Source organism: Salvelinus alpinus, chromosome 15 (genome assembly GCF_045679555.1).
Source record: "Salvelinus alpinus chromosome 15, SLU_Salpinus.1, whole genome shotgun sequence".
NCBI lineage: Eukaryota > Metazoa > Chordata > Actinopteri > Salmoniformes > Salmonidae > Salvelinus > Salvelinus alpinus.
In genome coordinates, this window is record NC_092100.1 from 51,167,581 (window position 1) to 51,182,306 (window position 14,726).

A 14,726-nucleotide genomic window follows, 5' to 3' on the forward strand; every position below is an offset into this window, starting at 1 on the left:
GCTTTGCACACTCTTGGCATTCTTGGATAGGTTGTTGGATAGGTACCTGGGGGCTGAGTCTGTGATAATTCTGTGGACCAGACTAAGTTGAATTAGTATGACTATTTTTTCCACAGATAGCCAGGCTAGCTGCTTAAAATGCTCCACTTCTAGACGAGTGTGAGGTATGAGGGGGGAAATTTAAGTACAATTCTTATAAGCTGATCTGTAGCTTATTCTTTCGATGCTTTGGGCTGCTGGTGAACCATGATGTGCAGCATAATCACAGTGACACTGGACTAGCGCACTTGCCAGAGTCCTTAGGGTGTCTATATCTAGGTCTCCATCCAATTGCCAGATTTTCATGCAAATAAAAAAATCTGCATAAAAACAAAATGCGCATTTTCCCATCAGAGTTGTGTTTCCATCAAATTGACTTGTTGCAGATCAAATTCTGTGGGTAAAATACGTACATACATAGTTAAATCGGTTTCCATTCATTTTCAACTCTTGGCCTACTGATGGTTTTGTCACAAAAAACTTTTGCTAGGCATAGCGAATTAGTGCACTCTGGTATTGGCACTTGCGCTCTAGCCAAAAGCTTGCAGATGCAGTGCAGGTATACCCTACACGATGAGATTATTATGGACAAAAGTGAGAGATTATTGTTCTTTGTCAAACGGCAGTCAAGCATTGTTCACCATGTCACCAGAACAAGACCCTCAGTATTTATTGAAATGAGCATCAAGCTCATCACTGTGCACTTTCACCACCCTGTGAAGTTCATCATAGCATATTTAATCTGGCCTAATAAAGTACATGCTTTGCCATGATGTCATGTCATTTTTTCCCCCCAACATGTACTTTACTCGCATAAAAAGGTAGGGTGGAAACCTGGTTAACGTCAAGCCATTTTGAGGATGCTGGAATTATATTTTCGACAAACGTGCGCATGCCTACAGGAGACTTTCGAAGTAGCCTAATCAGGTTAAAACATTGTGCCTGGTTGTGTCTGTGCAACATATGAAAGGTAATACATTTTAAAAGTTAAATGACAAATATTTAGGCTATATTGAAGCGTTCCTTGCCGCTTGGATTGGAGAGGAGGCAGAGCGTGTTAAGCTTCCCTGAGTAACTGGGCCTGCCGAGAGCGTATGTGGCTACATTATTATAGGACGATTTGGGAGAATGATCAAATGCAACAGAAAGCACATCTCAGTATCAGACGTAAAAATACAGCCAGACTCGCCTGCTACTGTGCCTTTCTGGACCTTATAAACTATCTAGAGTAGACCCACAACCGATCCAAATGGAATGAAACATTCAAATCACAGGGCGTTTGCGCCATCATTCAAATGACATTTTCACTGCAGCCTAGGATCGAATGTTGTACTCACTTGAAAACAATAATGAAATTATTCATTCCATTGTGGTGTTGTAGGCTAGTCAAGGTAGGATAATTGTATTGTCCCTAAATAAGATCAACGGGGGAGTTTTTTAAACTGAGTGCCTCATGTTTTCACTGTTCTTTCATGAGCAATGATGCACCTGGCTTCTCTGCTGCCTATCAGCCCGTCCTATTGGTTCTTGTGGATTCATATTGAAAATGAATGCTCATTTGAATGGTTTTATGTGTGATATGATTCTTAGTTAGCCTATTGCAGATCTGTACAAACTATCCACCTACCGCACATGGAAAAGCGTAGTGCGTAAGGGAAGTAACAACACACATTTATAATGGGGAGGCACATTCAAGCAGTTGAGGAAATGTGGTTAGGATGAAAGAAATGATATAGTAAAACCTGCAAAAGAGCAAATGTAAACCAGGGATAAAACGTACTACCCTCCCCTGTGTCCAATAAAACACCACACAACTCTCCCCTATTTTGGACTCCCTCCCCACCACAGTAAATTTCAAACGGGTCCTAACCCAGCTGAGTGTGTCACCTATGAATCACAGTGGACAGCACAATAATCACCTTGTCCCAATTCCTGAAACCAGGCTATTGAAGTGAAAGGGAGTTGGAAATCAAGATAATAGTGTAACGTTGGAGAACATAAAATGAGCAGGCAACGCTGGTCAGTAGGAGACTATTCACTTTCTACAGTGACTGCAAAAGTGACCGTAACCTTTGAATTCTGAGGGAGGCAGACTTCTTTGAGTCTGTTGAGTGAGTCGGAACAAGTGAGAACAAGTAACATAAGTGCCCTTCGTATGACTTTGTTCTAGTGACTGGTGAACTGGTGAATGCAACATGTGAATCAGGTGCCGTGTGTTTGGGCCATGTGCACCCTTACCATAGTAACCCACTTGGCAACAGTGGTTGTAATAATCTGTCACAAGAGACATTATCTGGTTGCAGCCTATTTGAGAGTGTTCTGTTCAAGTGCACATACATCCTGCTGATGTTTCTGTGAGTCAACGCTCTACCCTTATTCTGTCAGCAACAGCTACGTAGTGTGGAGTATCCTCGCCTGCTACTCCTCCTTTGTTTGGTTTTACAGTGCGTGTCTCATGTCTGTTTGCTGTGTTTTGCAGTACCTCAGGGCATGTACAGTATGTCTGATGCAGTAACCAAGGGGTGTGTCTGCCCTGACAGAACAGTGTGTGTGTGTGTGTGTGTCTGAAGGGTGGAGGTGGTGGCTCGTGGCTCCTGTGGCGACGGTGGACTCCATTCCAACTGGGGCATTTTCCCTCAACAGCAGCTGAGGAGGAAAAGTTCAGTTGGGTGGATGGTCGGGGTGGTTAACCTTACATGTTCACGCTGTAGTCACTGTTGCTGTTGGTATGTGAAACACTCACTGTGTGACACGCGCAACAAGAATGATCTTCATCCACCACCGCACCACAGTTCTGATAAACAGAGATATGTCTAGTGCCGTCCTGTGTGTATAGCAAGGATCCGATTTACACAGATTTCATGGGTTGCGGCCTAAACATTTTACGTTCATTGAACATAACGTGTCCCAAAAGTAACCCGGACCAGCGTAGGCTTGACTGTTCCATGAATGTTCTATAACTGTTGTTGCCATCTAGTGGAGAAGAGTGTGAACACCTAGGCACTGTGTCCTCCTGGAACTTGAGCAGAGATCGTGGCAGTCAGAATAAACAGAGGCTAATGAACGACAGGCGGAAAAGAGAAAGGCAAAACCCCAAAAATGGGGAGAAACAAACAGAGAGAGTGACTTACTTGACTTATTCCTCTGAGCCACCGTGACTCTTTTCTGACCTCACAGAGAACCCCCCTGTCAAGAGGAAGAAAGTGGAACAGTAATAATCCTCATCTCCTCAATTTTCATTTTGCAGTCATCCAGCAGTGGTAAGTCCAGTAGAGATACTGTATTTATCACCTGGCAGGTCAATAGAAACCTGAAGTAACCGCTGACCATAGAGATCTACCCGCCATTCTGTTACTGTAAACTCTGATTGATGCTTGACCCTGCTGTGGCCCTGACCCTGCTGTGGCCTGGCTGGGGGAGGGAGGGGGGGGAGGGGTCGCTCCATAAGTTGATCACTGTAACAGACAGACAGATAGACAGGGATTTAGTGATCCCCTCTCCTCTCGATCAATCAGTCACTAACCACATATCCTCATTGACTTGGATGGAGATGGAGGCCTGTAGGCCAGTGACCGAGAGTAATGTCCAATAATGAAGCATCTTGGCGATAAAAACACAATGTTTGGTTGGTAACAACAAGAGAGACATAAATGTGTCATATCACAAGATGGAGGTCAGAGGAAGAGTACATTGTGTCAAGATGAGTGAGGGTCAGGTGGACGTACTCGTCTCAGAGACTCGTCTGTAGCGTCATAAGCGTGGTCGTAATACAATAGGAAATCAAAAGATCCCAATCTGGGAGTTGTCCAATAAGATAACTACATCTGAGAGTGAAAAAGTGTCAATCAATAAGACTCTGGCATCCTCTAATCTCTCCTTGTGTGGCCATTATCGGACGAAATCTCATTGTCATCGTTCATATTTGAGGCACAGCGTCTGTAATAAAAGTAATATGAAACAAAATGGTGTCATCTGTGGAATATTGGAAACGTGAACTGAATCCAAATTCAGAAAGGCATACTATAACAATTAGCTGTGGTAGATAAATCCTCACTTAGCGTTACAATAAAACCTTCTCTTAAACTTTTCTTGAATTTGTTTCAGGGGGAGCAATAGATCCGGATTCCCATTCTCAAAACAACCGTCCCAAAATAAAACATTTACCACAGTATGTTGAATTTTAAATTTCAATTTTGATCTCTCTCCGTCTCTAGCGGAATGCTCTCAGGTCTAGTTAAAATGTTTACACGGTTTCTTGAAAGAGCTATGAAAAATCCACTCGGCTTATTTACCCGAGGAAACGGACACAAAACAAATCCCGCTCAAGTGGAGCCAGGTTCTTCAGACTCAGAGCAGCTCTAGTGCTATTCTACCGGCTCACTTGCCCACCTGGGAGAAGCCAGGTCATGGTTCGGGGAATACAGGGCGGCTAGAGGGGACTGGGCACGACCATAACAATTCAGGGCCTGCCTGCCATGAGAATTTCATATTTGTAAGAAATGGATCGTCTTCCTCCTTCCTGTCTGGCTTCTCTCCCCAAGCTGTGGATTAACAACATGTACGTTACAGAGAGGAGGACTGTTCTGTTTAATGGATGACAAATCCAGACATACAGTGTGTACAATTGAACATGTGGACATCAGTACTTCTCTGAATATCTTTCCCGACTCATTTCCCACCGTGCAGTAAAATTGTGTTGTCAAAAAGACGACAACAAAGCAGTCAAAACTGGAACGCTTAAAGACAAATAGCTATGTGAGAGGATGACTGGTGGTGTGGAGAAGAGAAACCTGGTGAGCTACAGGAAACATCTGAAAGGGGAGTAGTTCTTAGACACTGGGGCTGGAGGAGATGGCCCACCGCCAGTCTTCCTGTGTGATCAGTGTCATCACCATCATCACTATTCATGGTGGATCAAGCCAAGATATCTAGACTGGACTGTGCCCCCAAAAAGCATGGGTCCAAGACCTGTTCTCCCTGACCCATTGTAGAGGTGGAGAAGAGAGGAAGAGAAAAGAGAGAGAGAGAGAGAGAAAGAGAGAAAGAGAGAATAAAATGGAAACAGGTCTATGTCACCTTACCTTATCTTTCCATTGTGTGTGATGACTAATCCATCATTGGATGAATCATCCCAGGGAGAAGGAAGAACACCTCCAAGGCACCAATTTATTGTCTTGTTCAATGAAATGAGGACGTAACAAGTCATTTTTTTCCCAGAAATGAAATATGTCATTGAGTTGAGTTGAGGAGAGATGTGTGTACTCTATGCGGGTTTAATCTGTTATCACCTGATGGCGCCACTGTACTGTTTCATTGGTAGGCTACATGACCAATCACCTAACAGTCACTCCAACAGAAAAATGTGTTTAATGTCACATTTTCTTAACTTTATCCAAACTCTAGTACTAGATGTCTGATTCTCGATGTATGCCAGAGGGCTATGGCGTGAGGACTGTTGGTCATTGTGGCAAGGTAACACTGATGTCTTTGTGTTCTGTCATCCTCCTGTTATGTCTGCTTTGGGCTCGCTGTGTGAAGCTCTGGATGGAAATTTCCCTCCTGGAGGAATCTGAGAGGTTTTCTCCCTCACTACTGTAACCTACCTGCGGCTGGGAGTCTGGGACTGACGGAAGCCTTCTCTACCTCTCCACCGCTCTAGTAGTAGTTTTCTGGGTCGTGTATTCATAAGGTCACACCGTAGCAAGACGTAACAAAACGTTTTGCAATGGAAATGGAAAATGAGCATTTCTTATTGGACATGTTCAAGAAGTTCCTCCCTGTTTCATTCAGTTGTCTTCCATTTGGTGCCTAGTGAAAATGACAGTGTTGCACTTAATGGACCATGGTCCAGTCAGGCCTGGCCTGCTGTGTTTACGCTGTGTGTGCTTCAGTGGTTCCACACCCTCTCTGGAAGGTCCAGGGAGGTCTGTTGGCCTGTCCCGGCCATAGAATTAGAATCGCTAGAAGGGACAAACCACACTATCACAGAACGTTGCATTGAATGTGAATGTCTGTGTGTTCTAGTCATTCTAATGGTTGCTTAGCGGATTTGGCAACTAACAGACAATAAGCATGATGGACAATGTGAAAGAGGAAGCTATCCTTAGTGCAACTTTAAATCCCTTTAAACTGTAATTAGGCTACTGATATTGAGGCAGTGAATCAAGATACTGTTTAAGCAGATACACCACATTACCAAAAGTATGTGGACACCTGCTCGTCAAACATCTAATTCCAAAATCATGGGCATTAATATGTAGTTGGTCCCCTCCCACTATGCTACTATAACAGCCCCCACTCTTCTGGGAAGGCTTTCCACTAGATGTTGGAACATTGCTCCATTCAGCCACAAGAGCATTAGTGAGGTCAGGCACTGATGTTGGAGAATTAGGCCTGGCTCGCAGTCGGCGTTCCAATTCATCCCAAAGGTGTTTGATGGGGTTGAGGTCAGAGCTCTGTTCAGACCAGTCAAGTTCTTCCACACCGATCTTGACAAACCATTTCTGTATGGACCTCGCTTTGAGCACAGGGGCATTGTCATGTTGAAACAGGAAAGGGCCTTCCCCAAATTGTTGCCACGAAGTTGGAAGCACAGAATCGTCTAGAATGTCATTGTATGCTGTAGCATTAAGACTTCCCTTCACTGGAACTAAGGTGCATAGCCAGAACCATGAAAAACAACCCCTGACCATTATTCCTCCTCCACATAGGGGTGTCCACATACTTTTGTATATATAGTGCGTATGGAGTTGCTTGCCTCAACCTGTACTTACTGTAAGTTACGTGTTTTTTTGTATAAATCAAGCCTGAGATAGGTCCTGTTTTCTCAAACATTGTAGTGTATTACTCAACTGTTTGTTTCACTGTTTCTGGTTACCATGGTGATGTTGTGCAACCTACAGAGGAAAAATAAGCAACATTGAAGAGATGGGCATAAGGCCTCATTGATAAATAACGCTTGTAATATAGTATGACTCTGCTTACCACATTCAAGTCAGAGTGGAGACAGATGGCACTGTGGCAAAAATGTTTACTCTCCTGTCTACTCTCGTTAAATAGTAGAATGGAATTCCCTTAGCTTTTCTTATTATTTAACATTTTACTGCAGTGGGCTAAATCAGGGTCACACAGAGTGTTTCTTGGTAGTCTTAAACAAATCTACTTTGAAACAAAAGTATACACCTCACATTTTCAGCTTGGACACCTTGAATAGGAAGGATTCTAATAATGGCGCCGGAGGAGATGGCTGCCGTTTTACGTTCCCCTAACCAATTGTGCTATTGTGTGTGTTTCTTTGCATTATAGATATTAGGACAGCGATTGCTCATCCCATACTGGAAGAAGATTTTTCTTTAACAAGTTGGACGCGAAGGATTTACTCCAGACACCCGACAAGGCCCTCATCCCCGTCATTCGTAGGAGAAAGAGACGGAGATATCAGGGATGTAGGTCTGGGTGCCTTGTAAGGATCCGACGGCGAGTGGGTATTCTGCCTTTACCATCGGTCTTATTAGCCAACGTGCAATCATTGGATAATAAAATAGACGAACTATGAGCACGTATATCCTACCAACGAACATTAAAAACTGTAATATCTTATGTTTCACCGAGTCGTGGCTGAACGACGACATAAATAATATACTGTACAGCTGGCGGGATTTACACTTTTTCGGCAGGATAGAACCCCTCTGGTAAGACAAGGGGTGGCGGTCTATGTATATTTGTAAACAAAAGCTGGTGCACGAAATCTAAGGAAGTTTCGAGGTTTTGCTCGCCTGGTGTAGAGTATCTCATGATAAGCTGTAGACCACACTATTTACCAAGAGAGTTTACATCTATATTCTTCATAGCTGTCTATTTACCACCACAAACCGATGCTGGCACTAAGACCGCACTCAATGAGCTGTATACAGCCATAAGCAAACAGGAAGACGCTCATCCAGAGGCTCCGCTCCTAGTGGCTGGAAACTTTAATGCAGGGAAACTAATTTCTACCAGAGTGTTAAATGTGCAACCAGAGTGAAATAAACTCTAGACCACCTTTACTCCACACACATACACATACAAAGCTCTCCCTCGCCCTCCATTTGGCAAATCTGACCATAACTCTATCCTCTTGATTCCTGCTTACAAGCGAAAACTAAAGCAGGAAGCACCAGTGACTCGGTCAAAAAAAAGTGGTCAGATGAAGCAGATGCTAAGCTACAGGACTATTTTGCTAGCACAGACTGGAATATGTTCCCGGGATTCATCCGATGGCATTGAGGAGTATACACCATCAGTCACTGGCTTCATCAATAAGTGCATCGATGACGTCATCCTCACAGTGACCGTACGAACATACCCCAACCAGAAGCCATGGATTACAGGCAACATCCACACTGAGCTAAAGGGTAGAGCTGCCACTTTCCCAGAAGCTTATAAGAAATCCCGCTATGCCCTCCGACAAACCATCAAACAGGCAAAGTGTCAATACAGGACAAAGATTAAATCGTACTGTCACGACTTTCACCCAAAGTTGATTCCTTCTCCTTGTTCGTGCGGTGTTCGGCTTTCGAAGTCGCCGGTCTTCTAGCCATAACCGATCCATTATTCATTTTCCATTTGTTTTGTCTCGTTTTTCCACACACCTGGTTCTCATTTCCCTTATTATGTGTTGTGTATTTAACCCTCTGTTTTTTCCCATGTCTTTGTGTGGTATTGTTTATCCGTTCATGTACGCGCACATTAGTCTGGTTAAGCTGTGTTATGTTAAACCCTTATTTGTATTTCGTGTTAGTTTGTGCCGTGTGCTTTTGGGTCGCCAAATAAAAGGCTCTGTTTTGCTACCAACTATCTGCTCTCCTGCGCCTGACTTCCTACAGCCCTTCACGCATACCCTGACACGTACTATACGAGCTCCGACGCCTGTCAGATGTGGCAGGGCTTGCAAACTATTACAGACTACACAGGGAAGCACAGCTGCGAGCTGCCCAGTGACACAAGCCTACCAGACGAGCTAAATTTCTTCTATGCTTGCTTCCAGGCAAGTAACACTGAAACATGCATGAGAGCCTCAGCTGTTCCGGACGACTGTGTGATCACGCTCTCCGTAGCCGATGTAAGACCTTTAAACAGGTCAACATTCACAGAAGGCTAGTATCCCGGTGTCGCCTCTTCACTATTGACGTTGAGACTGGTGTTTTGCGGATACTATTTAACGAAGCTGCCAGTTGAGGACCTGTGAGGACGTGCCATTTCCAGCTACAATAGTAATTTACAACATTAACAATGTCTACACTGTATATCTGATTAATTTGATGTTATTTTAATTGACATAAAATGTGCTTTTCTTTCAAAACAAGGACATTTCTAAGTGACCCCAAACTTTTGATCGGTAGTGTACATCACAGAACACTGAAATATAGCAAAACCATTTGACAGAAGCACCAGATTTTCTGCACGTTTTTGGTAATTTCACTGCAGGAAAGGGCTACTGCTTTATTGTGAAGGATTGAAAGGTGGAGCTAGATCAGAGAGAGAGAGAGAGGCAGAATTATTTGAGTGCATAATGACCCCAGCACATAGCTACTATACTTAAACATCTCTAGGCCCAGTACATTCCTGTCCAATATGGCTGAGTTGTATCAGAGAGAGAGCCAGGAACAGTTCAGCATGTATATGTATCTTGTTCAATTAGTCTCTGGCATCCGGTCATTTGAAGTGAACCTCTGTACGCGCTGTTCTCGACCATTTCTGATTCCTTAGTAATGTCAGTGTAGTTCCTAGAACTGTCAGTGGTTACATAGGATGTAAGCAGTGTAGGCCAGCCCCAATATGAATTGCTTTGCCGTGATTATTATGAATAGATATCTGAAGTCATAGTTCTGAAAAGCATGGTATGTCTTTGAATGCAAACAAACTGAAGGAGGACGGTTCATGTCTGGAAAAAAATGATGATGAAAACTAAATATCAGGGTTCTTTGTGAGTAAAATCTTGTAATGGGGAATTATTTGATTAATAACCTCCCCTGTAATGTCTGCCCATGTTGAATGTTATGGTTAAAGTTTGACGCCACACTGAGCCGAGGGCATGCTGATAATGTATCTGTGACACTGTGTGATTCTGTAACCTACCGAGGATGTTATGTCTTCCTCCCAGCCTCTCGGGCTGGTTTTTACTGCTCTGCTCTTTTGTTCACCTGAAAATCCCCTTCACAGTTTGGCGACGAGGATAGGATGCTAAAGTTTTCAGCCGTGTTCGTTGAGCGAAGCTTCAGAATCATCTCTCTGGAGGTGAGGCAAACAAACGTGTGTACTCCTCTGTTGTGGAGCCGTCTGTGGTTTCTCTCACTGAGAGGTTGCCTTCCCTAAAGATTACCACGTATTTTGGTGAAAGGAGCCTCGCTGTATTGTCAATAGATCCATCTTGGTTGCATTGTGGTCAACGTAATAAAATGGGATACTAGTATATGCCACTCCTGAGGCCGTACAACAGCCTGGCCTGTGAATATGGTACCTGCGGGGTGGGAAAAGCATGTCTCTCAGGGAGAGTCAAGTCAGCTGTGTGTGTGGTCCATATTTTGAGAGGCGCTAACTGTGCATTCGGGCGAGCCTGCCTGTAAGGGATCTGCAGAGTGTCAGGCACTTGTAAAATTGTACAGCAGTGTAGTCGGTCGGTACGGGGTCTGCAGAGTATCAGGTACTTGTAAAGCTGTACGACAGCATAGTTGTGGCACGTATGTGCTCCCAGTTAAGACCATATAAAATCTAATCTCGAGTGGCATCTGCTTCGGCGGTTTTGGCCAAGTGGAAAAGTAACCACCTGGCCGACACCGGGCCAGTGTAGTAAGTAAATTGTATAACTTAACACACAATTGTGGGAGCTCTCCGGAACCAGGGATTAGCAACCCATTTCTAATATTTTGTTTTTTGATATACCAGTGTGTAGCAGGGTAGTGAAGTCTTGTTCAGATTAGTTTGAACAAGTAAGGCATTAACCTCTGGTCGGTAGAGCCTTTGTTGAGTGTCATGTTGTTGGTTCACTTTGTGACTAAGGTTTAGAAGCCCCGGGGCGGCGCGACCACTCGATCTGGTTCTGTGAAACCAGACGAGGGGGAGCACCAGCCCTGAGCAAGGTAGAATTGTGATTACCAACAAGTAATTTACATCTCTAGAGCTGGAATCTCTGCTGGGTTCTTTCTCTAATCTCATGATTGAGGGTCACAATTGGGAATTCGGTGACTTTCGCTCTCCGGGACCAGGGATTACCAACCCCGGGTCTTCTTTTTGATACCACTATATACAATAGTGTTACTGTCTGTATTGTGTATAGCAGGGTGGTGAAAACTTGTTCAGATTGAACAAGTCAGGAATAACCTCTGGTGGGTAGAGACTGTGTTGTGTTTGTTCATGTTGTCCTCATTTGTGCCTGTGTCGTGTTTTTGTTGGTCTGTCTATTTTTGGAACTATGGTACTATATTTGTGATTTGCCTCTCACTCTTCCGTATTAGATGTCTGCTCCTTTTGGCACGGTAGAACAATGCGACTTACACATGTGCCAAAATGGAGAAAGGACAGTGGGATGTGAATGGCCAGCTGGGCGAATGGCTGGAGCTTATGGTTCAAAAAATAAGAAGGCATCCTGTTGATATGTGACATTTATTTGACAGCGCAATGCTCTTGGCTGTTTTTAATGTGAAGCTCTTGAGTTGTCTGACAAATTGCATGACTGTGATTGGTTTTGAAAAGTTATATGGAGTAGTTCAAGCAATACAGTTACTATGTTTTCATTTCGTGATCATTGGTATAAGGCACATGTATTTCATAATTTGGACACATTATATATTAATCTTAAAATAATAGACATTGCCTCCCGGGTGGCGCAGTGGTCTAGGGCACTGCATCGCAGCGCTAGCTGTGCAACCAGAGATTCTGGGTTCGCGCCCAGGCTCTGCCGCAGCCGGCCGCGACCGGAGGTCCGTGGGGCGACATACAATTGGCCTAGCGTCGTCCGGGTTAGGGAGGGTTTGGCCGGTAGGGATATCCTTGTCTCATCGCGCACCAGCGACTCCTGTGGCGGGCCGGGCGCAGTGCGCGCTAACCAAGGTCGCCAGGTGCACGGTGTTTCCTCTGACACATTGGTGCGGCTGGCTTCCGGGTTGGATGCGCGCTGTGTTAAGAAGCAGTGCGGCTTGGTTGGGTTGTGTTTCGGAGGACGCATGGCGTTCGACCTTCGTCTCTCCCGAGCCCGTACGGGAGTTGTAGCGATGAGACAAGATAGTAATTACTAACACAATTGGATACCACGAAATTGGGGAGAAAAAGGGGGTAAATTTTTTTAAGAATATCGATAATTAAATCAAAGTAGCCTACAGGTCTGATCAAGTTCGGAAACATATTAAAGCCAGGATTGTAGATAATACTTTTTGTTTGGTAAAATACAGATGACAGCTCAGTGCTGCATACGTAAAGGGTAATATATGGTCTATAGTGTAATCCTGAAGTAGATATACAAATACAACATTTAATGAAAAGGGGTTTAAGGCTGGTTCTAAATCATGGGAAAAAGCAAATCAATAATATCAAAAGATACAACAGCTGTGAAATGGTCTCCTTTCTTTAGCCTAGGGTGATAAAAAAAGACTAAGGCGTATAGCCCAGAAAAATGTCTAGCTAAATGTTTTTATAGAGACGTGTCACGACTTCCTCCGAAGTCGGTCACTCTCCTTGTTCGGGCAACGTTCGGCGGTCGACGTCACCGGTCTTCTAGCCATCGCTGATCCACCTTTCATTTTCCATTTGTTTTGTCTTGTCTTCCCACACACCTGGTTTCAATCCCATCAATTACATGTTGTGTATTTAACCCTCTGTTTTCCCCATGTGCCTGTCCGGTATCGTTTATTGTAAGTGCTTGTGCACGTTATGTCTGATGTGCGTCGGGGTTATGTACCCATTTATTTTCATTGTTCTGTATCCGGTGGGTTTTTACTATTAAACTGCGTCGCTGGAAACACAGTTTTTGCTCTCCTGCGTCTGACTTCTCTGCCGCCAGTACGCACCCCTTACAAGACGTGATTCAAGGTACTCATTGTCCATCAGTTGACGTTTTGAAAATAAGTTTGTTGTGCGGCCCATCTCGCGGTCTCTCGTGTGTGGTCTCGCAAGGGGCTGCGTGCGGGGGTTCGTTGGGGTGGTGTCCATCGGCGGGCCGAAGGCGGACCGGTGGGGGGTTGGGTCCGGCGGTTGGCGGCGGAAACTCTGGACGCACGCCAGGCCCTTCTCACGGATCTCCCCAGCTACGGCGCTCGCCGGCCCCACACATTGTAGGTGGGGAGGTCTCCTCTATGCTCACTAGACTTTAGGCGGAGACTAAACCCATTGTCCCCGCAGGGATAGGGCATTGCATGGATCTGGCTCATGCTTCATGAAGTGGGGAGAGGCATCTCCAGCTTGTCTGGGGAGGGAGGCCTACATCTAATGTGGGTAGTACCATCCACGCCCATTGATTTGCTGTGGAACCATAAAAGGGACGGAAGAAGTCTAGATTCCCACGGGGCACGGATCACTGAATGTCAACTTGATGAAATTCAAAGGAGTGTAGGTTAGTAGTGACAACTGATGTCCAGTTTGTAAGACAGAAAAGCCTCTGATAATACCACCGGGCGTGACTCAGGGGCTGGGGGCAGCACTCAGGCTGTGGAGGTTGGGTTGGGGACCTAGTCTCTGAGCGGATAAAAGCGGATGAGTCACCAGGTGCACAGAGCTTGTTTCAGGTTACCAGGTGCACAAGGAGGCCATCAAGGCGGGGGGGCACTCCGAGTCCAAGCAGGGACGACCGGACGCGGGGGCTGGGGGCAGTACTCAGGCCATGGAGGTTGGAGTGGGCGGGTTACCAGGTGCACAGAGCCTATTTCGAATTACTACGTGCACAGAGCCTGTTACGGGTTACCAGGTGCAAGTGGTTCCTGACAGCGGGACTATAGACGTCTTAGTAATTCCAGGGAGTAAGCTATACTCTACTCACCAGGTCAATGGGGGCCTGCCATTTGTATAAATAGGGGCGCTACTTTGTCCCAAAATGTTAAATAGAATTCTATGGGAAAGACATCCATTCCTGGTACCTTTCTCCGTGCTAATGTTTTATCAGTGTCTGACATTTATTTTTTGGTGATCTCTTTTTTTAGTTATTCTTTTTTATCTGCTGATACTTGCTTCAGGGTTGATAATTGCAACTGTTGTTTTCATAGAAGACGCTTTTAAAATGGTCCTTCATTGAGTTGTTGTTTCTAATTAACACATTTGTGTCTTTATCTTTTAAAAATTATAACTGTTTTGACGTGTATTCATTTTGTGAGGACTGCGAGATGTTTACCAGGTTTATTTGCCATTGAGTAGTATGCTTTAGTTGAGTTGAACCTGTATTTGTTGGCTCTTCAAAAGTAAAATATCATATTCCTTCTTAAATTCAGGAATTGTATTTTCTTCTTAACCTCGTAAAGATTTTTAATTTTTTTATTATAAATAAATACAAATAAATCACTAACTTAGATTTAACTTTTGCTGAGTATGAGATTATCATTCCCCTTAAAAGAATCCCAAATCATATCGGGGTTGGCTTTTCTCTGTCTTCTATGTCTATGTGACGCACACAAATACTGTATGTATGGTCAATTTTTTGTTTTATTTCGTTTGTTATTTTATGGAGC